General features: G+C 45.6%; 1 protein-coding gene across 1 annotated transcript in view; it reads left to right on the top strand.

Annotated features, from left to right (window-relative positions):
- The first annotated feature begins 232 nt into the window (after positions 1-232).
- Positions 233-14,383, top strand: part of LOC129637612 (phospholipid-transporting ATPase VB-like) — a 379,551-nt gene continuing 365,400 nt past the window's right edge. Inside the window, exon 1 of the mRNA XM_055561831.1 lies at positions 233-1,298. The gene's annotated coding sequence lies outside the window, so the exon portion shown is untranslated. The remainder of the gene's footprint in view (positions 1,299-14,383) is intronic.

Genomic DNA, 14,383 nt, shown 5'->3' with positions numbered 1-14,383 from the left:
GCATTGGAGAAGGAAATGGCAACCCACTCCAGTGTTCTTGCCTGGAGAATCCCAGGGATGGGGAAGCCTGGTGGGCTGCCGTCTCTGGGGTCGCACAGAGTCGGACACGACTGAAGCGACTTAGCAGCAGCAGCAGCAGCAAACTTACATTCCTTCAAGTTCAGGTGCCAGACCACGCACATCAGAATCACCCAAGATAAAATTTTTAAGTAAGTATTCCCAAGTCTTCCTGGAATCTGAACATTTCATGCAGAAATTGCATTTTTAACACTTGGATAATTCCTATGAATCCTAAATTCTGCAAACCTCTCATCTGGAGAGACAAAATACTTGCCAAGGTAGGGAAATAAAATCCCAAATGCTTAGATTTAGGACCTGAATAATGATGCCTTTTCTTCAAGGATCATTTAGTGCCTTATGTTAAAACCACCTGTGGATTCAGTGGAATAGCAATTAACTAGAATGACAAAGAGCTTTTTAATAACAGACATGGGGTGCATTGTTAAACTTTCCTTGCTGATCTCCCCAGTGCTTCACAGAGGAAGAAATAAAATCTCATTTTGGCCTGATGGGCAGATTTCAGCTTGGCTCTCAGGTCCTCTCCCTCACTCTTCTACTGAGAATAAAGGTAGATGCTGCCCTGATTTGGGAAAAGCTGGGCCCTGAAAGTAGGGATGTGATCTAGCCAAGTCTCAGAGAGAGAGAAGCAGCTCTTTGGCTAGGACAGAAGCCCCATCTCTTGACATTTGACCTTCAGATTCCTACAGTTTAAAAATTAATCACCAGAAAATGAATACTTCCCATTTTCCCTCAGCTAGACCAAAGTCCTAAGTGCTGGCTCTAACTAAGCCAGGGGTTCTCTGTCAAAATAAATTGCAGGGGTGGGAGTCAGGCTGGTAGGGACCAGGCCAATCAGCCCCCAGCTAGCAGCCTCTCCAGGATTTGCTCTGGGCTCCTAGCCGGTTAGACCAGCCCTGCCAGGGCTCCTTGGAGAGCAGGGTGGAGATGCAGGGCTTGGGAGAGGAGCAGCGAGGCCTGGGGAGGGCGGGGCTGAGCAGGTCTCTGCAGCAGGCGGGAGAGAAGGAAATAGGGTGGAGGAATTGTGTTCAGGTGTGCCCCACCGAAGGCCAGGCTTCGGAAAGGATTGAGGCTGCCTGCCCAGCCAGGGAGGAGAAGGAAGCTCTCTCGGTGGCTGTGATGCCTGTTTGAGGGGATACTTGGAGGTGTCTCAGCCCAGTCTCCCTCCCCAGAAGAGGAAACCTAGAAGGGCCCAAGGCATGCCAGCTCCCAGAGAGGAGGTAAGGACCCTGCTGATGCAAAGACTGTGGGGGCAGGGGGACTTGTCTTAGCGCTCCCTCCTGCTTGCTGGCCTGGAGCTAGGATGCTGCTTCCAAGGTACCCTCTGAGGCTGCTCCAGAGGCTTCAGCCTTTGTATTCTGGGTGTTACAGCCATGCCTACCACCAACCACCTGCAGCTGGGGGTCCCATGGAACCTCATTGCTTTGTTTGGGGAGCTCTTTGCTCACACTGGAAGGTCCTGTGTGTGCAGCTGACTGGGTCATGAGGGCAACTGCAGATGGTGATGATGGTTGCTCAATGTAGCCTCGGCTTTTCTCATGCTCTGATGAGCAGACAACCTCTGCCTTTGCTGTCTAGAGCTTGGAATGAATTACCTGTACAGAGAGTCCATAATATACTGGCATTGGTCATTACCTGTAATATTTCAGGACCTTTTTCCGAAAGCTTACCAAACCATTGCACAGCGTTTTGAAAGATGTACATTGTGTGAGGAAGAGTGAGAGTGAGAGAATTGAGTTTTTGATGGTGATGAATAAAAATAGGACAAGAGCTTACTGAGAGCTTATGATTTACAAAGCATGACGATGAAGACTTCATCTTGGTGCAGTCCATACAGCAGGTGTTGGTTATTATCTACAGTTGGTGGTGAGGAGGCTGAGGGTCAGGAAGGTTACCCGAGCCAAACCAGGGTTTGCTGAAACGAGTGCATGCTCTTGACTTCTATCCATGAGGGCATATTTAGCCGAAGGTCTTTTAGATTCAAAGTGAGCAGAGGTGAGGCGCAACCGACTGCGCAGAGGCTTTGCAAAGAGGCTTTCTCCATCTGATAGCCTCCATCTCCTGTTGCCATGTTCAGGAATTAATGTAGAACAGTCTCTACTTCTCAGGCCTCAATAGCCCCGTCTTGTGGATTTAGAGACTGTTAAGAGCCCACTGTCAGCAATATGTAATCTCGAAGGTCAGTGTCATTAAGGATTCAGAGGCTACAGCTGAACAACGGAGTTGGGCCTTAAAACACCAGAGGACAGGAATGCATTTGAGAGCCAATGCCTTGTGGCCACTTAGAATTAAACCTAACACCCCCGCCCCCAAACAATTTACCACATCTCTCATGTTGCCAACCATTCCCTATTTCCAAACTTCACCTATTACATGGCCCCTCAGTTGGAGGTAAGCCAGCAACACTGGCTGCCTCTGTACTTTCCCTCCTTAGGACCTGTGGTTTTTCCCTCTCCTTGGCACACACCCCCTGCGCTCTTCCTGTAATTGGATCTCTCCCTTCAGTAAGGCTGCAGCTCAGATTGGCCTGTTTAAGAGGGCTTCCTAGATACCAGGATGGCAAGTAGACTGGCCACTGCCATCCCTGAGTACATTCCCTTATTGTGCTGATTACAGTCATTACACTGATGTCAATCTGAAATTTGGTTCTCTTGTTTGTCTGTCTCCCCAATAGAACTCCATGAGGGTAGGGACCTTGCATGTCTTCTGCCTGCTGGACACTACTGGGTCCCCAGGGTTTAGGTCTCCCAGTAACAGGGCCTGAGTTAATGTTTGTTGAGTGAATAAATAATACAAGGGGTCAGGAGATATCATTGCCTCCTTCTTATCCAACACCTCGACTCAATCTCCCATATGGATGCAAACCTCTTGGTCTAGAAGGTGAAGTATAATAGCATCTGAGCTTTCAAGTGTTCAAGGGGCATTCTTGGAATAAAGAAGGGAAAAATCATAAATGGCATCAGGTGAATTTCATTCCCTGAGAAACAGCAAGGTATGACAAGGCCGGCTCTGCTGGCCAGTCTTGATAAGCAGCACTCACTGCCTATGACTCAGCCCAGCCGTCTTCTGGACATAGCGTATTGACCTTGGCTCTGCCTGGGATACTTGTAGGGACAATGACATTTCAGAAAGCTGAGAGTGTTTGCTTCCCGCCCTGCTTCATCAAGTCTTTCATTCAAATGAGCCACCAGCCTTTGCTCACATGCCCTTTGCTATTTTGGAGTGTCATTCATTTGCTGGATGGGAACAGGCCCATCACTAGGAGCAAGGGGTCTTAAGTTTCTATGGGCTCTATCGTTCTCTGCCACTGTGGGCATGTCCCTTAGTGCCTCCACATCTCATGCTTTTCCTCTATAAAATGGCATGGGAATAGCTGCCCGTGGGGTTGTAGTGGATTCTGGAGGACAGTGATGTGCCATAAATCTCTTGCTTTACAAGTACCTGGGCCTGCCAGCAAGGAGGAGCAGAGAATACACAGGGAGGTGTGTTCGTTTTGGAGATTTTTGCTTGCATAAAATCCACAGTTCCAAAAGAAATCTGTGAGAGGAAGAGACTTCTCTACAGGATTCCTTCTCCCAGGCATCTACCTCAAGAATCAACTTACACACTTTAATTAACACCCAGACGATTTGCTTTGCAGCGCGTTGCATTAGACTCCAGCCTGGTGACACTTCCTCCTTGGCAGGCACGCAGCCCTTGGCAGTATTCTACACGCCGGTGGTTTTATGGGTCCCATCTTGCTCTTCTGTGTTCTTCATTGTAATGTGTGATAAGCCTTTCTGGCACCAGCCCTGGCCCCGCTTGATTTAAGGAACTGCTGATTTTATTTCTGATCCTCAGGTTGTTCTGTGATTCTATTTTTTAATGCACTCCTTATCTTGTTCTACTCACTTGTGCAATTCTTCATTCCCAGACTTTAAAATATGACTTGTTCGAAAGAAAATAGGTGCTTGAATTAGGAGTGAAGCCAGAGTCCTGAGGATCTTCTGAGGAGAAAGATGTCCATATGCAAAGTTGTGTAATGGAAGGAGAATGACATTAAGTATCCAGAGACTGGGACTTGAACTCTCTCCTGACTTCTTGGACTGTGAGGGCAGGGAGATGATAGCAATACTGCAGTGGACTTTTACTGAGAACTTAGGGGATGTTTAAAGGATTCCTTAGATGTCCTCATTTCATGGTGATGCTGACTATTCCTGCTTTTGAAAATGGGAAATGTGAGACTCAGAGGGTACAAGGGAGAGATGGAACCCAAATTTGAACACATGCTGGTTGACTTAGGGGCACAGGCACTTACGTACAAGGTAACTTGCTGTCTACTCAGCCACACTACTTGGGGATCTTTATACACAGGGCAAACTTCCCAGGCTTGCTGTCCTCACGGTATCATCCAAAGAGGTGATGCCAGTGAAGGGTTAATGAAATGATGCAGGATTATTTCACCATTCCTCATACATCTTGTTTACCAAAATTTAGAAAAATGTTCTATGGATATTCCTTCTTGAGGAGAATTTGTAGATACTATGTACTATGCTATGAGTTAATGATAAAATCAGAATAGTCAATATTCATTAACTACTACTTCCACCCTGATGGAAGCATTTTCCTCCTGTTAAAGTGTGTGCATTCCTCAGTGGGGAAGGTGTGGGCTTGTGGTTTCAGGAGCCTGGCTCAGTCAGTTGCTAGCTGTGTGACCTTAGGTAAGTTTCTCAAACCCTCTGTTTCACATTCTCCAACTATAAACAGAGATATTACTAAACTTTTCCCCTAGATGTTGTGGGCATTGTCTAAGTGAATACATGTAACGGGCTGAAATGGTGCTTGGTATGGAATGTCGTCTCAAAGTTGCTGTTGCAGCTGCTTTTGCCTCAGCCCTTCTGCAAGTGACATCCTCTCACTCCCATCCTGGGTGTGTAGAAACTGATGAAGAGTCAGGTCACACAGCTAAAATCAGGATTTGAACCCCCAACTGTGTTCATCCCAAGCCTTCCCTTTTCTATGTCCTATTTCCTCAGTAAACCCTACAAGAAACACACATTCCTCTGGGAACTCAGTTTGACAGGAATTTATACTCCAAAACGCAACCTACATTCTCTCCATACATGTAGCTACTTATGTCATCTTTAGGATGGTGAGTGAAGTGTCTTGTTGCAGATGTCTTAAGCTCTGCCTCTAGGCCATCATCAAACCAGCCAGAATTCTTTCCTCTATTCAAGATTTGGTCTCTGGGCAGGCAGCCACTCTGGCCTTGAGGTGATAAGTTTGCTTATGAAAAGCAATCAATGGCATTCCTCTTCCCTAAGACAGAGTGCTGACCTGGCTGGTCAAAGACAGATGCCAGCCCTTGTGCCCTTTTGACCACGGCACCCAGTTGGATATTGGAGTTATGTATGGGTTTGTTCTCCCTGGGTGAGGACTTGCTTTGGCAGGGTCCCACTATATAGTGAGAGAGCATGAGATCCTGGGAAGTCCGCTCCTTCCGCTGCCAGCGCTGAGTATGCCTGGCTCCCAGCTGCCTCCCAAATCATGACTGTCGTTAATAATGAACAGCTTCCTTTCATTGAGTACTTGCTATGTGAGAGTTCACAGAATCTTAACAATACTCTCAAGCAGGTTCCAGTATTATCCTATTTTAGGGAAGCGGAAGATGACATCAAGGGAATGCCTTGGTCAAGGGCACCCAACTGAACAGTGCCACCAGGATGTGCCCCCAAACCTGTGTGACTGAGCATGTGCTCTTCACCTCTGTGCTCATCAACCCCAGACTCCTCCTGCCTGAGTCACCCTCTCTGAGATGCTGTGATAACACATTCCCCATTAGCTATGGAAAAACCAGTCCTGCTGGGCCAACCCCATGGGGTATGTAGACAAACCCTCCTCACCGGGTTTCCCTGGGCCATGAACCTGCTCTCTTTTTGCTGCATCTTCTCCAGACACAGTTGAGCACCTTAACTACTCCAGTTGGCTTTCTCCCCATAACTGTGTGTGTGTGTGTGTGTACACCCTCAGTCACGTCTGACTCTTTGCAATCCCATGGACTGTAGCCCACTGGGCTCTTCCATCCACAAAATCTTCCAGGCAAGAATATTGGAGCAGAGTACCATTTCCTACTCCAAAGGATCTTCCCAACCCAGGGATCAAACCCAGATCTCTTGCATATCCTGCATTGGCAGGCGGCGGCTTTTCCACTGTGCCACCTGGCGTTCATAACTCTGTAGTCACTGGAATATCACAGTAAGAAAGAATGAGAGCGGAGTTTCTGTCTCTGCCAGTCCCCCTCAGTACCTATCCTTTTGAACAGTAAACCTTCTGAGCTATTCTAACATTTCTGTCCTTCTTTGTTCACTTTTCAACCTGGTTTAAGAGCAAGCTGGATTGGATCAATTATAAAGCATATTTTCAGTGCTGCAGGGTAACTCAGTAATTGGCATCTTAGCCTGAGGACCGGCCTGTGAACTGTGTTATTTACAAAAGCAGACGAAACAGTAGGCTGCACAGTGGCTGCCTGTCAAGAAAGTGTCATCCCTCGAAAGTGGTGCTTGTACAGCTGGGCTGTTAAATGCAGGAAGGAGTTGGGAAATATGGTTAAATCTTAGACATCATGACCTTTTACTATCCATGTGATCTTGCACAAATTAGTTATTTTCTGCAGTAGCATAACACTGCTTTCATTTTGCTCAGCTCTGCCTACATCCAGTAATAAGATTTCTACAGTGTCCCAGGCATTATACTGACCCCTTTATGTGTCTCATTTCCCTTAATTCACTCCATCAACCTAATGAGTTAAATAGTGTGAACATCACTTTACAGATTAGGAAACTCAGGTTTGTAAGGTTAAGTACCTATTAACAAAGTGGTGGAGCGGGGGATTGAACCAGTTCTTTGTCTTTTTTAGATTTATTTATTTTTGATTGAAGGATAATTGCTTTACAATGTTGATTTGGTTTCTGCCATACATCAACATGAATCCGCCATAGGTACACATATGTCCCATCCCTCTTGAACCTCCCTCCCACCCCATCCCACCTCTCTAGGTTGTCACAGACCCTTGGTTTGAGTTCCCCTAGTAATACAGCAAATTCCTAGTGGCTATCTATTTTACATATGGTAGTGTAAATGTTTCCATTAATGTCAGAATCTGCCCCCCAGACTTGGCTACTCACTCCTGTATCCTTGCCAGGGAAATCCCATGGACAGAGGAGCCTGGCAGGCTACAGTCCATAGGTTGCAAAGAGTCAGACATGACTGAGTGATTAACACTTTCACTTTCATCCCCCAGACCAGGATAATGCCACTGGTTGATGGTGCGATATTAAATTCTTCCTTTTCTGCCATGAGAGCATGCCTAAGTCTTTCTTTTGAGTGCAGTCTGCTTTTGCAGCTCATGCTAAGGACTTTTTCCAGGCCCTGTCTCATGACACTGCTTCTCATCTGCCAACTTCCTGATCAGTGACCCATGTGGCTCCAGCCCAAGCCCGGCCATCACTCATTACCCCTGCTGCTCTGTCTGCTCTCCCCACCACAGAAAGATAGTTCATCAATCAGCGTAAATCTTTTCAGTTTCTTAACAATTGAAAGAGCTTCCAAACAACTACTTGTGGTTACCTCTGAGAAGCCATTCATTTTTCCTTTCTCTGCACAGCAGAAGGACCCCCCAGATCCCACTGCCTTTTCAAGACACTCAGAGAGAAGCAGGGGTTGTGTGTGGGCAAATTGAATGGTCCCTGCAGTCGGGGCTGGGAGTGAACCCAGCAGGATATATGCCTATCGGTGCAGGGGGCTCCATCCTGTGCATCGCTGTTCCCCAGGACCCAGGGCAGTTCCAGGCACATAGAGGGGCTCAAGTGTTTATTCCCTGAATCACTGTGTTAGCTCCAGGGAAAAAAGTACATGTTTATTTCAGACACTTTTTTGTTTTGCTTGTATGGGTTCTTAGTCACTCAGTCATGTCCTACTCTTTGCAACTCTTTGGACTGTAGCCTGCCAGGCTCTTCTGCCCAGGGAGTTTTTTAGGCAAGAATATGGAGTGGGTTGCCAGTTCCTTTGCTTAAGAAGAAACAAAGAAGCGATAGGGTTAAGCGTTGGGTCAATGGAATGACTACATTTGGGAACACATTTTCGTCTCTAAGCTTCTTGGAGTGTTTCTCTGCTCAGCTACTTTTTGAGTTAGTCTGGACTCTATTTGGGAGTGGAGCTCATCATTTCCTTCCCACCTAATAATGCCATTTATCCCTCACGGCTAAACTGGGAGGCCCGTCACACTCCACCTCTTTCCATCACAGGTGGAAGCCTGGCTGAGTGGTGACCATGTGAGTGTCCCTAGCCCCAGTCTTCCCCACATCTCCTTTAGTTCCTCTTCAGGAAGAGTCCAGGATGATAAGCTTTCCAGGTATTGAGTGCTAACAATGTGCCAGGCTGAGTGCTAAACACCTCCCTGAAAAGTAAAAGTGAAAGTCGCTCAATCATGTCCAACTCTTTGCAACCCCACGGACTGCGCTCCATGGAATTCTCCAGGCCAGAATACTGGAGTGAGTAGCCTTTCCCTTCTCCAGGGGATCTTCCCAACCCAAGGGTCGAACCCAAATCTCCCGCATTGCAGGCGGATTCTTTACCAGCTAAGCCAAAACACCTCCCTACTGTCTCCACCTCACCATATTGCACTGAACAAAACCCTGCCACTGACAAGGTGAATTGACCTGCTGGAGGTCACAGTGCTGGTGGGTGGTGAGCCCTGGCCTCCATGCCAGGACTATGAATACCCAATCTGAGCTCTTTCCATCGTGGGCTGTACAGTGAATCCACCTCCGCCTTCAGCCACCGTCTCTTAGGCAACCTACCATGTGAAACAGATACTGGTCCTTCTCTGACTTCTCTCCAGCCGGAAATTGGCACTGCGTGTGTGCTCAGTCACTCAGTTGTGTCTGACTCTTTGCGACCCCATGGACTGTAGCCTACCAGGCTCCTCTGTCCATGGAATTACCCAGGCAAGAATACTAGAGTGGGTTGCAATTTCCTACTCCAGCGTATCTTCCCAACCCAGAGACTGAACCCGAATCTCCTGTGTCTCTGGCATTGGCAGGTGGATTATTTACCAATGGTGCCACCTGGGAAGAGAAAATGGCACTGAATTCTAGCAGGGCAATCTCCTATTGCTTTAGTGTAAGGAGCCTGCCTTTGTGTTCCCTTTTTGTTTCTTTTTTTTAAACTGTGTGTTATATTAAGGTACAATTGATTAACAATGTTGTGTTTCAGGTATACAGCAAAGTGATTCAGTTATACATATATATGTATTATTCTTTTTCAAATTCTTTTCCCATTTAGGTTGTTACAGAATATTGAGCAGAGTTCTCTGCACTATGTAGTAAGTCCTTATTAGTTACCTATTTTAAATATAGCAGTGTGTGCATGTACATTCCAAATTCCTACTACTTCTCCTTCCAACCCTTCCCTCCGGTAACCATAAGTTAGTTCTCTATGTCTGTGAGAAATTGTGGTACATATATATACCATGGAATATTACTCAGCCATTAAAAAGAACACTGGGCTGGATGAAGCACAAGCTAGAATCAAAATAATAACCTCAGATATGCAGATGACACCACCCTTATGGCAGAAAGTGAAGAGGAACTCAAAAGCCTCTTGATGAAAGTGAAAGTGGAGAGTGAAAAAGTTGGCTTAAAGCTCAACATTCAGAAAACTAAGATAATGGCATCTGGTCCCATCACTTCATGGCAGATATATGGGGAAAGAGTGGCTGACTTTATTTTTTGGGGGGGCTCCAAAATCACTGCAGATGGTGACTGCAGCCATGAAATAAAAGACACTTACTCCTTGGAAGGAAAGTTATGAGCAACCTAGACAGCATATTAAAAAGCAAGAGACATTACTTTGCCAACAAAGGTCCATCTAGTCAAGGCTATGGTTTTTCCAGCAGTCATGTATGGATATGAGAGTTGGACAATAAAGAAAGCTGAGCGCTGAAGAATGGATGCTTTTGAACTGTGGTGTTGGAGAAGACTCTTGAGAATCCCTTGGACTGCAAGGAGATCCAACCAGTCCATCCTAAAGGAGATCAGTCCTGGGTGTTCATTGGAAGGACTGATATTGAAGCTGAAACTCCAATACTTTGGCCACCTGATGCAAAGTGCTGACTCATTTGAAAAGACCCTGATTCTGGGAAAGATTGAAGGCAGGAGGAGAAGGGGTTGAAAGAGGAGGAGAAGGGGACAAAAGAGGATGAGATGTTTGGATGGCATCACTGAGTCAATGGACATAAGTTTGGGTGAACTCCGGGAGTTAGTGATGGACAGGGAGGCCTGGCGTTCTGTGGTCCATGGGGTTGCAAAGAGTCAGACATGACTGAGCGACTTAACTGAAAAAGAATAGTTTCCCTCTTTCTTGCAGAAGCAGGGTCTGCTATAAAATTGCCTATAAAAAACTGCCTTTGGGTACATGAGTCCATAAGGGAAGACCAATTTCCCAGTTAGTGTCTGGAGAGAAAGGTCATAAGTGGCAGCTCAGAAAGGGGTGTCTTGTGCTTCAGTTCTTCTTGAACTGCAACTTTTTGATCTGGGGCACAACCAGGAGCAGCCTTGGCTAAAACTCAGTAGACCTCATTATTCCGATGGAACTTTGGTTTATTTAGAGGGGAACTATTTTAAGTGAAAAATAAATATTGTTCATCACAGAAGGTTGTTTTTGTTGCGTAGTTGCTAAGTCATATCTGAGTCTTTGTGATCCCATGGACTATAGCCCACCAGACTCCTCTGTCAGTGGGATTTCCCAGGCAAGAATACTGGAGCAAGTTGCCATTTCCTTCTCCAGGGGATCTTCTTCCCAACCCACAGATTGAACTCAGGTCTCCTGTTTGGCAGGCAGATTCTATACCACTGAGCCACCTGGAAAAATCAGTACTATTTATCACAGAAGGTAACGATAGTTAAACACACCGAACACAGAGCACCATGAGTAAACATCACTGTCATCTATAAGCTCTGGCCCTGAGACCAGTTCTTGCTTCGTTTCAAAGGAGAGTTAAATATTACCTGGCACCACTTCATGGGTGTGGAGTTTCAGTTTGAGATACTCTGGAGATGGGTGGTGATGATGGTTACACAACAATGTCAATGCACTGGATGGTAAATTTTATTATATATATTTTACCTGTTAAAAAATTCAGCAGCTCTTTATGTTACAGTTAAGAAACAGTCAACGTGCATTAAGTGAAAAATGCAAAGTGCTGAACAGTGTGACCTGAATACTGCCTTCTCTGAGTTATTTTTAAGGAATATGTATATACACATGTATCTAGGCTTGTATATGCGATGATCCCTCTGGAAGGATATCAATACTGGATTCTGTAGAGGGAATGAGAAATAGAAAGAGAGGGAGGGTCATTGCTATTTGATTTGTGTTCCATGTGCATGTATAACCCATTCTAGTTTTTTTAAACACTTAAAAAGCTAGGCACCAAAATGAAACTATCTCCTTAAAGCAACACTTCTCAACTTTGGCTCCACCTGGACTCCAGCTGCTCAAAGTCAGATACCCTGACCTAGCATCGTTATCCCCTGTGAGCTTGTAACTTGTTAGAAATAGAGGATCTCAAACCCACCCAGATGCAAGGAATCCAAATCTGCATTTAGCAAGGTCCCCAGTGCCTTCCCTCATCGCTCAGATGGTAAAGAATCTGCCTGCAATGCAGGAGACCCAGGTTTGATCCCTGGAGAAGGAAACGGCAACCCACTCCAGTATTCTTGCCTGGGGAATTCCATGGACAGGGGAGCCTGGCTGGCTACAGTCCATAGGATCACAAAGAGTCAGACATGGCTAAACGACTAAGACTTGCACTTTCACTTTTCACCAGTGGCTCACAGGACATTAAAGTGTGAGAAGTAAGGCACAGGACTAACTAAATCTGAATCTCTGAGGTGAGGTTTGAGCCTTGGAGTTCATTAAGGCTCCCAGGTCACCCCATGCTGCTGCTGCTGCTGCTAAGTAGCTTTAGTTGTGTCCGACTCTGTGTGACCCCATAGACGGCAGCCCACCAGGCTCCCCTGTCCCTGGGATTCTCCAGGCAAGAACGCTGGAGTGGGTTGCCATTTCCTTCTCCAATGCATGAAGGTGAAAAGTGAAAGTGAAGTCACTCAGTCTTGTCCGACTCTGAGCGACCCCATGGACTGCAGCCTACCAGGCTCCTCCATCCATGGGATTTTCCAGGCAAGAGTACTGGAGTGGGGTGCCATTGCCTTTTCCATGGAGACAGTTAATACTGCCAACTTCAGATTTAATGTAATTGTTTCTATATGAACCCCTTCATTTTTCCCGATAGTCTTACTACATGGTTCAGTCTTATTCATTGTGGGTTCCATGTGCCCCTTAGAAATCATTATGTGTCCCACACTTCAGAGCACCAGCCAGGATGACTATCTAGGTCACGTGAACGTCACACAGGAACATATAATGTTCGATTCCCCTGAACTTGAGAGGCAAGATGTTTCTTCCTCATATAAAATAGACTATAATTTTTCATCAAGACACATAACAATGACAAGCCTTCTTTAATCTATGAGTGGAGCATAAAGTCACGTTTTTTAATTTATTTAATAGTTGTTTTACTATGTATTCATTTCTTTGGCTGCACCGGGTCTCCATTTGGCACATGGGGGGCTTCCGTCTCCATCGTGGCATTTGAGACCTTCAGTGTCACGTGTGAACTCTTAGTTGCAGCATGTGGGCTCTAGTTCCCCAATCAGGGTTGGAACCTGGGCCCCCTGCCTTAGGAACACAGAGTCTTGGCCACTGGACCATCAGGGAAGTTCCTGTCAGGTCTTTTAAAATCAGACTTTAGAGTTAGAAAAATAGGGAGTTGAATTTACTTCTCTGAGCACTAGCCAACTGGGCTTAACACCTGCCTAGGAGCTGCCATATTTAAATAAGATGATTTAGATGCTTGATCATTTTTAGGTGATAATAATGGTTATGTCCACTTCCCTTCCCTTCCCCTTGTCCTGGGCTCCTCTCACTGTCGCGCCTCCCTTCACATCTGTTTCTTCTGCCTTGAGTGTCTCACATACAGATGATATTTCTCACATTGCAGCTGAATGTGAGAAAGTTCAAGTTCCACCTCCCCCATCCCTTGACAAACAGTACAAACTCGGCTGTCTCTTAGCAAATTATCTGACACTTTTCTAAAATGCAACTGAAACCTCATTACATGGATGAACAGCTTTCCATCAGCTCATTCCTAGCTCTGATATTAATATAATTGTTGCCAAGACATTGCAGTTGGCCTAGAGGTACTTAGCAAGGCGTCATGGTTAGTAACCCGAGATGACTGCAAGTGCAAAGAGCTAAGGAAGCTGCTAGGATTTCTGCGTGGCCAAGTGATGCTTGAGAGTGGTTTCCAAGCTTCCTTTCTGTTGCCAGACAGGTGTGAGATGGGTGGGGGAGGTGTCCAAATCAGAATAGCTGACCCCCTCTGACAGCATCCACCCCAACAGTACCTAGAATCATCTTCTCCAAATGTTAATCTGAACATGTTCAGAACTACTGTTTAAAACCCTTTGAGATGTAATTTCAAAGTGTAATATGAAAATATCTGTGATTTTTGTAACAAAGGCACAGGTACCACTAATACTACTGTGGTTTGTTGACTGCATTTAAAACTCAAAGAAATGCTACATTTCAGTTAGTGATTAGGGAAAGGAAAGATATATCTTGTCCAAAAATAAAGCCCTATAAGAACTTTGCAGATAAAGACCAATACTCTTAACAGGGTCTAGAGAGTCTGGCTTCTAGATTCTTTTCCCAGTCACCTCCCCAGCTTTCAGTGGTCTGTTTATTGGGTTGTCTTTCTCATCTGATTGAGTCCTTGCTCTGTGTGAGTCCAGATTCCCAGGCTATAGACTAAGTCTGATTTTGTGCAGTGTCAGCCCTAGGGTCTAGTTTGTAGCAGTTGCTCAATAAATATTCACTGAAAAAATAAATGCATGCAAGGATGTCATGCAAAAGCTTCCTGCCTAATCTTCCCCTCTCTGCTTTGCAGTGTGTTTCTCAGTAACACTGAAATGCTCCAAGTTGCCTGTATAGGTACCAGGCTGTGTTCTACCATTCATCTTTTGGTTAATATTACCCCCTGCTTAAGATATCATTGTGTTCCTCACTCATTTTGTGTAGGAAATTATACTCTTAGACCAGAGTATTTTCCTCCCATTAACTTCTATTGTCTCATCAAATTTCTAGGCTATTATGGCCCTCCTTTATGTCCCCGTAATGCCACATAGAGGGACTTCCCAGCTGGCAC

Source organism: Bubalus kerabau, chromosome 1 (assembly GCF_029407905.1).
Source record: "Bubalus kerabau isolate K-KA32 ecotype Philippines breed swamp buffalo chromosome 1, PCC_UOA_SB_1v2, whole genome shotgun sequence".
Lineage (NCBI taxonomy): Eukaryota > Metazoa > Chordata > Mammalia > Artiodactyla > Bovidae > Bubalus > Bubalus kerabau.
The sequence above is the reverse complement of the archived record's forward strand: the minus strand, read 5'-3'. Positions and strand labels throughout refer to the sequence as shown.